Source organism: Moschus berezovskii, chromosome 18 (genome assembly GCF_049115385.1).
Source record: "Moschus berezovskii isolate FMDL1 chromosome 18, NW_MosBer_1.0, whole genome shotgun sequence".
Lineage (NCBI taxonomy): Eukaryota > Metazoa > Chordata > Mammalia > Artiodactyla > Moschidae > Moschus > Moschus berezovskii.
The window spans coordinates 78,027,569-78,037,986 of record NC_142477.1 but is presented as its reverse complement, the minus strand read 5'-3'; positions in this window follow the sequence as shown (position 1 = coordinate 78,037,986).

The window sequence follows — 10,418 nt, the reverse complement described above, 5'->3', positions numbered from 1 at the left end:
GGCATCCCCAGAACCCACCCAGCTGAGGAGGACTCACCGCGCCAGCCGCCCCTCACTCTCACCCTGAGCTCAGTCCTCCCTGACTGACTCCCTCACTCGAGCTCAGCAAGGGCTTGACCAACCTCGCTCCAGGCACTTAAAATGAACCCACAGTGGGTACACGGGTTCATTCAACCTGCTGCGAACTCGCCCTCTTCACTTCGACCCTGGGCTACCAGACGACTCTGCCCCGTGGGGGCTGCACGGTGCAGGTCTGGGGTGTCCCTGACTCGAGCCGCGGCAGCCAGCGCCTCCCAGACCCCCGCCAGGTGCTGCCCCTCCCTCCACCCCAGAGTCTCCCACCCTCTCTCCTGGCCCCACTCCCACCCTCGCGGCCCTCCACTCGCCAGGGCACAGGCCACACTGCTCCTGGCTCAGCCCAGACCTCTGCTGTCACTTGAGGACCTCAGTCCCCTATATCCACCCATCTCAGCAATTACACACTCTGGGAGAGACAGAGGACAGTTTGGGGTCCCGCCCGCAGTTCACCCTGAACACGTTCTCTTTTTTTGGCTTTATCTACTGGAGTTCTCTGAGATGTCTTTTTGATACCTCAACTGCTGCTTTCAAAAGACTGTAAAATCACTGTGCTCAACTTTAAGAATAAAATTTTCACTTTCAACCTTAAAATGAAACTGGAGGGAAGACTAAACGCAGTCACTTTTTCAAACTGAGAAAGAAAACCCACATGTGACCATGTCACAGAATACAGGTCACGTAACCCCTCCCTCCTCAGCCTTCTCCACCCCCAGCAGCCCGTCATCACAAGGCCTGCCCTGGGCCGGCAGGGGCAGGGGAAGAGATCAGACCGGCTCCTCTGTCCCCAGGCCACGTGGGCCGCTTGCTCCACCTTCTTCACAAGGTCACGTGGCACTGAAACAGCCCAGGAAAGCTGGGGATTCTGATCAGAAACACAACCGTGGGTACTAGGCAAGGACCCCTGGTTCTTGTTTACCCCGGTAGCAAATAAAGATGATCAATACAATTACTGTAACTGTTACATGTGGCTTCAGATAAGAGAAGACCCCCAGGGCGTCCCCATTTCCAGTTACAGACGCAAGCAGCTTGTAGGGCAGCCCACCGAGAGCTAGAAAAGCTAAACACAGTTTAAAGGAGGTCCTTGAAAGTGAGCGTGAAGTCGCTCAGTCGTGTCCGACTCTTTGTGACCCTTTAGACTGTAGCCTACCAGGCTCCTCTGTCCATGGGATTTTCCAGGCAACAGTACTGGAGTGGATTGCCGTTTCCTTCTCCAGGGGATCTTCCCAACCCAGGGCTCAAACCCGGGTCTCCCGCATTGCAGACAGAAGCTTTACGGTCTGAGCCAGAGGTCCTTAGGCGGCCACAATCCAAGATTTCAAACAGAAGGGAAGCCCAGTGAGGGAGCTGGAGACTGAGAGGGCCGCTCCTTTCCTCAGGGCATCTGAACAAAGCTGACTCGGCGAAGAAAAGGCAGGGAAAAAGTCAAGCAGAGGGGACTGGCTAACACAGCTCTGGACGGGTCCTTGGGCTGGGAAGACAAAAATTTGGGCGGAGGCCTCACAAGTCAGTCCGGATGACAGAGACCAAGCTCCCCAAGAAAAGGGAGGCACAGAAAACGTACCAAACACAGCCTAAGCCGGCTGAGTGCTGAGTATCAGTCACCTCGTGATGCTCAGGAGACAGAAGGTGGGCTTCAGGACCTGCCGAGAAGGGGGGGCCCTGGGAGGCACCCCAGGCTTCCAGACGGAGACGCTGGAGGGCTCCTCCCTGGGGTCAGGGGGGACGGTGGGGGAAGGCTGCTGAGACTGAGCGTACAAGGACCCCCCAGCCTCAAGTCACTCAAACCCTGAGTGAACAGAGAGTTCTGTGTCCACTAGAGGTCTGCATCAGAGGAAACTCTGGAGAAGACAGCATCACCAGAACCTCTAGGCTTTTCCATACAGAATGTCCAACATGCAACCAAAAAAGCAAAACAGGGTGTAACAACAAATACGAGCAAGGGAAAAAGAACCGAAACAGATCCAGAGGTATCAGTGTATATCAGCATATCAGAGGTGTGCTAGAGGGATCAGTTGCAAACGTCACCAGTTCAAAAATACACTTGAAAAAAGGAAAAATTTCTGAGAATCAAAAGCAATTCTAGAACTTTACAATAACAGTGAACTGAAGTTAAGAACTCAGTCTCTGGGCTTAACATCAAATTGGACATAGCTGAAGAGAGGATCTGTGAACTGAAGGATGGATCGGTTAAAAAACATATATATGTGGGGAAAAAAGCATAGAATTTATCGAAGGAGCCCGTCGTTAAACTACGTTGTTAAAAACTATAAATGGGGATCCTCATGGTGGAGAAAAGACAGAAAGGGGAATAAGACACGCCTACAGGGGTTGAAACTTAAGAGTCTCTTAATGAAAGCGAAAGAGGAGAGTGCAAAAGCTGGCATAAAACTCAACATTCAAAAAATGAAGATCATGGCATACGGCCCCATCACTTCATGGCAAATAAATGGGGAAACAATGGAAACAGTGACAGACTTTATTTTCTTGGGCTCCAAAATTACTGCAGATAGTGAAATTAAAAGATGCTTGCTCCTTGGAAGGAAAGCTATGACAAACCTAGACAGCATATTAAAAAGCAGAGACGTTACTTTGCCGACAAAGGTTCATTTAGCCAAAGCTATGCAGGAGCTCATTTAGTACTAGTTCATTTAGTCAAAGCCAGCAGCCATGTATGGATGTGAGAGCTGGCCCATGAAGAAGGCTGAATGTCAAAGAAACAATGCTTCTGAACGATGGTGTTGGAGAAGACTCTTGAGAGCCCCATGGACTGCAAGGAGATCCAACCTGTCGATCCTAATGCAAATCAGTCCTGAATATTCATTGGAAAGACTGGTGCTGAAGCTCCAATACTTTGGCTTCCTGATGCAAAGAACTGACTCACTGGAAAAGAACCTGATGCTGGGGAAGACTGAAGGCAGGAGGAGAAGGGGATGACAGAAGATGAGATGGTTGGATGGTATCACCAACTCGATGGGCATGAACTTGAGCAGGCTCCGGGAGTTGGTGATGGACAAAGAAGCCTGGCGTGCTGCAGTCCATGGGGTCGCAACGGGTCAGACACTGAGCGACTGAACTGAATGACAGGGACAGTGGCAAGAGTTGGTTCAAGAATCAGACCATTGACTCAAAAATGAAAACCACACATTGGTTTCAGCAGCTCTGCGGGTGCCTAAGGCAAGAAGAAAATGTTCAAGCGCTCAGAGGAAAAAAGGTGTGGCTTTGAATGGCACAGCAACACTGAGAGCTGACTTTTCAAGAACAAGGAAGTCAGAAGATAATGGACTGGCATCTGTAAAATGCTGAAAAACAACCACCCACCCACCTGGAATTCTATACCCCACAGAAACACTCTTCCAAAGTGAAAGCAAAATAAAGACTTTTAGGGCAACTGGAAATGAGACAACTCATCACCCACAGACATGAACTAAGAAAATATTAAGGCAGTGCTTTGGGAAAAAGAAAAGTCGTCTCTGACAGAAATATAAAAAACAAGTAAAGACCAACAATGAGGTAACTGTGAGGGTAAATATTAACTCTACAAAACAATAATGTTAACGTCAAAAATATATCTAACAATTTAAAGTATAACAGTGACAAGGAGGAAACAGTCGTGTCAGGGAGGCAGTGAAAGTACTAAGTTAGACTTGAATGTAAAACACACGCTCTATCTGTGAATGGACACCCAACAACCTGACAGAGGAGTACAGAACTAGAAAAAGACTTCACACTTCTACAAGAAGCAAGAGAAAAGAACACAGCATAGGTGAGACAGACAGAAAACAAACAGTAACACGGTATCTACACACTCAAATATCAACATTATAAATAGAGCAAACACTCTCATTAAAAGATAAAAAGTGTCAAACTGATGACAATGAAGACTATACACTATTCACAGAGGTTCCTGTTAAGATGGAAGATCTTTTAGACAGGTGAAAGTAAAAGATACCCAGGCAAACAAGGACAGAAAACTGATGTGGCAATATCACTGTCAAATAGTGTCTAAAGTAAGAAGCATCACCAGCCTTAAAAAGGAGCTTCTCATACTGATACAAGTTGAGTCCAGCATGAAGACGAGGATTCTACATTTGAATGTACCGAATAACATAACCTCAAGATATCAATACATAAAACTGACAGAAATAGAAAAGGAGTAACAGCCAAGTTCATAATCACAGTGGGAGACGTTAAAGACACATCTCTCAGGGAACTGGGCTCCTTGGTACGTAGTCACCTGCAGCCATGAAGTACCTGAATTGCAGCTGGTCTACGATGAGATGTGCTGCAAGCGTGAAACACACACTGGATTTTAAAGACTTACGAACGAAAGAACGTGAAATATTTCATTAGGTTTTATCATGTTGATTACACACTGAATTGATAATATTTTGGGTGTGTTAAAATAAAATACATTGCAAGTAATTTCACCTACTTCTGCTTTACAAAACGTGGCTACCAGAATCTGAACTACATGAGTCACAAACCTGATCTAACTGATACACACGGAACATTGCATTCTCACTGATACATATTATTTTCAAGAGCCCAAGGAACATATAACAAAATGAATATATATCGGGCCACTAGGAAAGCTCAAACTATTTCAAAGGAATGAACTAATGCAGGGTACACTTAGGGACTGCAGTGGGCTGGCGGTCTAAGTGCCTCAAACTGCACCCCGCACGCGGTGATGAGCCCAGGAGGCAGGCACTCTGGGAGGGCTCAGGGCAGGAGGGAACGGGCGCCCCGTGCTGTGAGGACAGGGAGAAGCTGCAGGCAGTCTAGGAACCAGGAGACAGGCCTCACCAGACGTGGCACCTGCTGGTGATCTTGGGACTTCCCAGCCTCCAGTACTATAAGAAACAACTTTCTGTTGTTTTTCAGCTAGTCTATGGTATTTATAACAGTAGTCCCAAAAGACTAAGACGGAGCTCTTCATGGAATTAAGCTAGAAATCAAAAACGGGTCACTAGGAAAACATCCCCAAACATTAAGTTAAATGACATACTGCTTGAAGAATTTCATGAATAATCATCTTAAAAAACACAATGAAAATTAGAAAATACTTTTCCATAAAAAATCTGGCTTACTCAAACTTGTGGGACGCAGCAAACTGTGTTTAGAGGGTAACTTAAGGCTAAACATCAATTAAGCCTCTATCCCTGCTGCTGCTGCTGCTAAGTCGCTTCAGTCGTGTCCGACTCTGTGCGACCCCATAGACGGCAGCCCGCCAGGCTCCCCCGTCCTCGGGATTCTCCAGGCAAGAACATTGGAGTGGGTTGCCATTTCCTTCTCCAATGCATGAAAGTGAAAAGGGAAAGTGAAGTCGCTCAGTCGTGTCCGACTCTTAGCAACCCCATGGACTGCGGCCCGCCAGGCTCCTTCATCCTTGGGATTTTCCAGGCAAGAGTACTGGAGTGGGGTGCCGTTTGTTGCCTTCTCCGTTGTATAAAATAGTTGCCTATAATTAAAGATGCCACAGAGATGTGTCCCAAGGGTTTGGACAAACCACAGATTATATAGCTGTTTTTGGTCAGTCTCCTAACATGGGTTGGCAAAGATTCTGTTCTGTTCTGTTCCGTCGCTCAGTCGTGTCCGGCTCTATGCGACCCCATGGACTGTAGCCTACCAGGCTTCTCCATCCACGGGATTCTCCAGGCAAGAATACTGGAGTGGGTTACTGTTTCCTTCTCCAGGGGATCTTCCCGACCCAGGGATCGAACCCGGGTCTCCCACATTGGAGGCAGAAGCTTTAACCTCTGAGCCACCAGGGAAGATTATATTAAAACACACCATCTTAACCAAGTGTACAGTTGAATAACGTTTCGTACAGGCACACTATGCTACAAGATCAAAGAATTTCCTTAAGTCCTATGTGCTACCATAGAACAAAATGATGCCTGTGAAGTCTAGCTTGAAAAGGGAGGAAAAGGAAGAGAAAGGAAGGTAGGTAAAATGATGGAGGCAAACGTAACAGCTTTGGCATGGAATGAATGAATCCAGACTCAGCCCTTAAAAGGCTGCCTGGCTTTGGCTAACTCTTTTAAACCTTTCTGGGCCGTTCTCTTCCGTGTCTGAATGACGAGAGGTCAGGTTTAGATGATTTCTAAGGAATCTTTAAGTTCTGAATAGCTTATGTAGAAAAAAATAAAATAAAATCACTTATGAAGAAAAAGAGAGAAGAAACATTTCCCAACGAACAGAAGATGTGGAATGCCACCAACAACCTCAAGCCCCACCTGCTCACTAAAGTGGGTGCTGGTAAAGAGGCTATCTGCTCTGCTGCTTCAGCCTGGATCTGCAGTATGAAAGCTGACTACCTCCATCTGTACCCAGTACAGCACCCACCTCTTAGCACTCACCTCTTAGCCATCTCCAACCGCCGGGTCTCCAGGGGGCACACTGGTTCTCCAAACAGGTTTTGGTGGTCTCGCAATAATAGCATTCCAGGCTTGAGTGATGAGAGTCGCTGCACTGTCTCCGCAGGGAAGGGAGGGAGAGCTTTGCAAAGGCAACTGAGGGCATTTAAGAAAAGCTTCCAGAGCTTGGAACGACTCCGCCAGAGCAGGACAGGGCCAGGCATCAGCCTCCGCGCGAGGTAAAGAACAAGGAAACCTGCAGACGGCTATCCGGGAGCTGGGCTCAAAATGCGAGCGCGCAGCCGAGCGTGCGCAGCGTGCCTGCCCCGCACATGCGCGCGCATGCTCCCCGCCCCCGCCCGCCCCCGCGCCCTGGCCGTGGCGAAAGCCCGCCGGCGCTCCTCGCTGATGCCGCTTACCTGAGGGACCCGCGGCCGCCGCCGGCCGCCGCCGCAGCCTCCCGGGAGCCCGGCCCCGAGGTGTGAGGTGAGCCCCGGGTCGTGCAGGCCCCTTCCCGTCCGGCGCAGCGGGAAAAGGAGTGGGGAGTGGGGACTGAGGAGGTGCCGCCGCGGCTGCCCGCTCCTCGGTCTGACCCTGTGCCCAGGAGGCACCAGCAGCCGCGGCCCCTCCTCCTCAGGGAACGTTATTCGCGTCGCCGCCGAAACAGAAGCCGTGGGCGCCGCGCTGTGGAGGGGTGTGTCGGGGCTTTCTCGGGGTGGGCGGCGGGCCGGCGCGGCGCGGGGGAGCCCGAGTTTGGGGCTGGGCGGCGCGGCGGGCCGATTCCCGCGGACGGGGTTGACCCTCTGGGTCCCGAGCCCGCGCCGAGCAGCCTGTTGGAGGGCGGCCCGCGCTCCCTCCGCGCCGCGCTCCCTGCACCAGCCCTGGGGCTCGAGCGGTCGGCGCCGCGGGGGCGTGTGGCGCTCCCGGGCCGCTGGGGGCTGTGGGGGGAGGCCGCGGCCGCTGGCGGGAGGACAGTGCGCCGAGGGCTGGGCGCGGGCCCGCGGGGGGCGTCGGGGCTTCCCGGGGCCCGGGCGGCGTCGCAGCATCTGGACTGCCTCCCGTTTCTAGTCCTGAAAGTTGTCCCCTCTCCTCCCTCCCGTCAGTTTTGCAAAGTCTGCATATTCCTCCTCGAGCCTTCCCCCTCTGCCCCCTTGGACGCTCCGTGTGTTTGCCCTGGGGTAGGGCGGAGAGATTCATCCATAGCCTCTGAGACTTAGCAGCAGCAGCAGCAGCAAACATGTCAAGGCATTGTAGCATCTTCCTAGAGGCCTTTATCAGAGTTAGGTGCCTTCCTCAATAAGAGAAAAAGGGGTGTTTTTTCTTTCGCTCTTAAAAGAACAAAAGCATATGCCACTAATTTAGGCAGAGGAGTCAACTTGAAGTTGCAGCATATCTAGGAAGGAGGACAAAAGGTCTGGGTTTTGGCCCAGAATAAATGAAATTTTGAATTTTGGTTCCCTTCTGAATGTAGGCAGACAGAACAGCAGAGCAGCTCAGCAGCTATAGAAATAAATGACTGCTGTATAAGGTTGGTCAAACAAGATCTTATTTTGTAGAAGTAGTTTGGAGAGACCTGTAATGTTTGTTTACGGGAATTGGGTTACTTGGCAAAGCCAATATCGCAGGAGCAAGGAAACAGACTTGACAAGGGGGATGTTACCTCCCTCTTGAGTCTTCTTTTAGCCTTTGGTGATGTGCTGACAGTCAAAGGGATAGAGGAATCCGTAGTTCTGTTATTAAGAACCATTTACTCCTCAAGATAATGCTTTCCATCCGTACTTTTTTTTTTTTTTTTCCCATCCGTACTTTTAAGCAAATCAATGCCATCTTTTTCCTCCAGAAGAAGAAGGAAAAGAACAGAAAAGTGTTTGTTTGAAGTACCAAGGTAGGAAAGTGATGTAAAAGCTTGAGTGGCCTGGCTTCCAAAGATAGAGCTGAAAATAAAAGATAATCGAGATGCAATTCTTCTTATAGTGTTGCGTTTTCTTTAGTGAAATAACAGGTTCTTCCTCTCCCCCCCTCCCCCCAAATGCTTTGAAACTGTCAGGAAAGTAAGGTAATTAGTAAAGCCTACCGTCCTACCTTCTCTTTCCTCCTCCTCCGTTATTTATTTTTTTCTCGTCCACTGACATTCCCTGCCTGTACGTCTCTCCAGAATCTACCAGTGCCCTATTAATAGAAGAAGAAAGGACTGTAGGTTCTTTCATCCCTTTTTCATCTTAGGTACTGTGTTCCTCTGAACTTTGTTTTGTGCTTTGAACATGGAGGTGGATTTTTGTAGAGAGATCCCCAGCCATGATTGAGATATTTGAAGTAGGGAGCCTTGCGGGGAAGATAAACAGTAAAGTGCACGTTCGTTCTTTGTATAGCACAGTGCTGTGAGAGCCTCATCATTGGGCAGAGAGAGGGGCTTTTAAATTCCCTGTAAGTCCTCTGTTGCCCACTTCACAGGCAAAGGATCTCTCTCTCCAACTTAAGTTTCGTATGTGTTAGTAAACCTATGAGATTTCATACTGAAAACGTACTCTGAGCTTGTTAGTTTGTTGATGTTAGACTGCTGTTGACTTTATTTTCTTCAGGAGACTTGTGATAGGAAACAGTTCTTACTGCATCTTTCCCTTCTTTCACAGGGACGAGCAGTGTTGGCCTCAAGTGTTTTTTAACCCCTAAATCTCTAGAATTAGAGACGTTTAAAGCTGCAGTTGGCCACAAAAAGAGCAGTAGTGCAAATGAAAAGCAAGACTTTGAAATATGTATGAGAGGAATTGTTCAGTATAGATTTGTGAGAAGGGTCACAGCGTCTTGAGGGAAGAAGTGAAGGTTTTTAATAGTGGCATTTCCAGAAGTTAGGAATGAATGTTTGAAGAGCAACAACTAACTCTTCTTTGACTAGAAAACAGTTTCAACTGACTGTTGCATCAGAAATGATGAATCTATCTTTGAGTTACAATCTTTGAGTTATGCTGAGAACTAGCAACAGTTTTGGTGGATCCAAGGAATGCACTGTGAATGAAGTTTAAGAAAAAACAACTAGGCTAGTAGGCCTAAAAAAATCTTGGTCCCCGAAGTTTATCTCATTAAACTAATTTTATAGTCAAAACATGCAACCATGCTAAAGTGGGGGGAAAATCAGGAGCTTGATATTAGAGCATTTTCTGAACACATTTTAATGAAAAAGGGAAACCAGGATGGAATTTCAACCAGATTTTTTTTTTTTTTTTTTAATTTTAAAGTCCAGATTCTGGCCATCTTTCAACTTCCCAGTTTTGCTTTTCGTTTTAAAAGATCTTCTGCTTCTGCTTTCTCTAGTCTTAAAAGTAATGTATACTTTGTAAGATGGACTGGATTTTGATGCCTACTGTTCATTTTAATCTTGAACTTGAATGTTTTCCCTGTATTTTTTTAAGCCCCATCACTCAGCACACTGGAAGATTAGATTATCTTTTGTAATCAGTAGATGACTAGATGGACTTTAAAAATTAGATAAAGTAGCAAAGTGATACCTTGAGATTAGTAAGAATCTAGGCCCTAAGAATTAAATATGGAGCTATATAAACTTTAGCAACCAGAGAACAGTATCCTGAGAGTGAATTTATTTAAAAAAAATAAGATATGGAAAACAAAAGGCCAAAACCCACATGAGTTTTAGGAAAAGGAATCGAGCACTTTGAGCAGTGATATGTTCTCAGTGTGTACTTTGCTGTTTATGTTCCTTGAGAGAAGCAGCTTCAGAGGTAATGATTGCTAATCCTTATAATGCAGTCTTGGAAAACTCTGAAAGAAGACAAAAGAATATCCTCCTGTTCCCATTGTAGCCAGTGTGTTTGAGGCAACCTTTAATTTCTGAATTGGAAACGCAAGATGTTACGTACATTTATAGTGTGTCAAGATAAGTAAATCTAAGCTGAGAAAGAGGAAAGGAATCACTTTCTGTACAGGAAGTGTGAATTGGAATAGAATTGCTAACATCTTTTGTTGCAG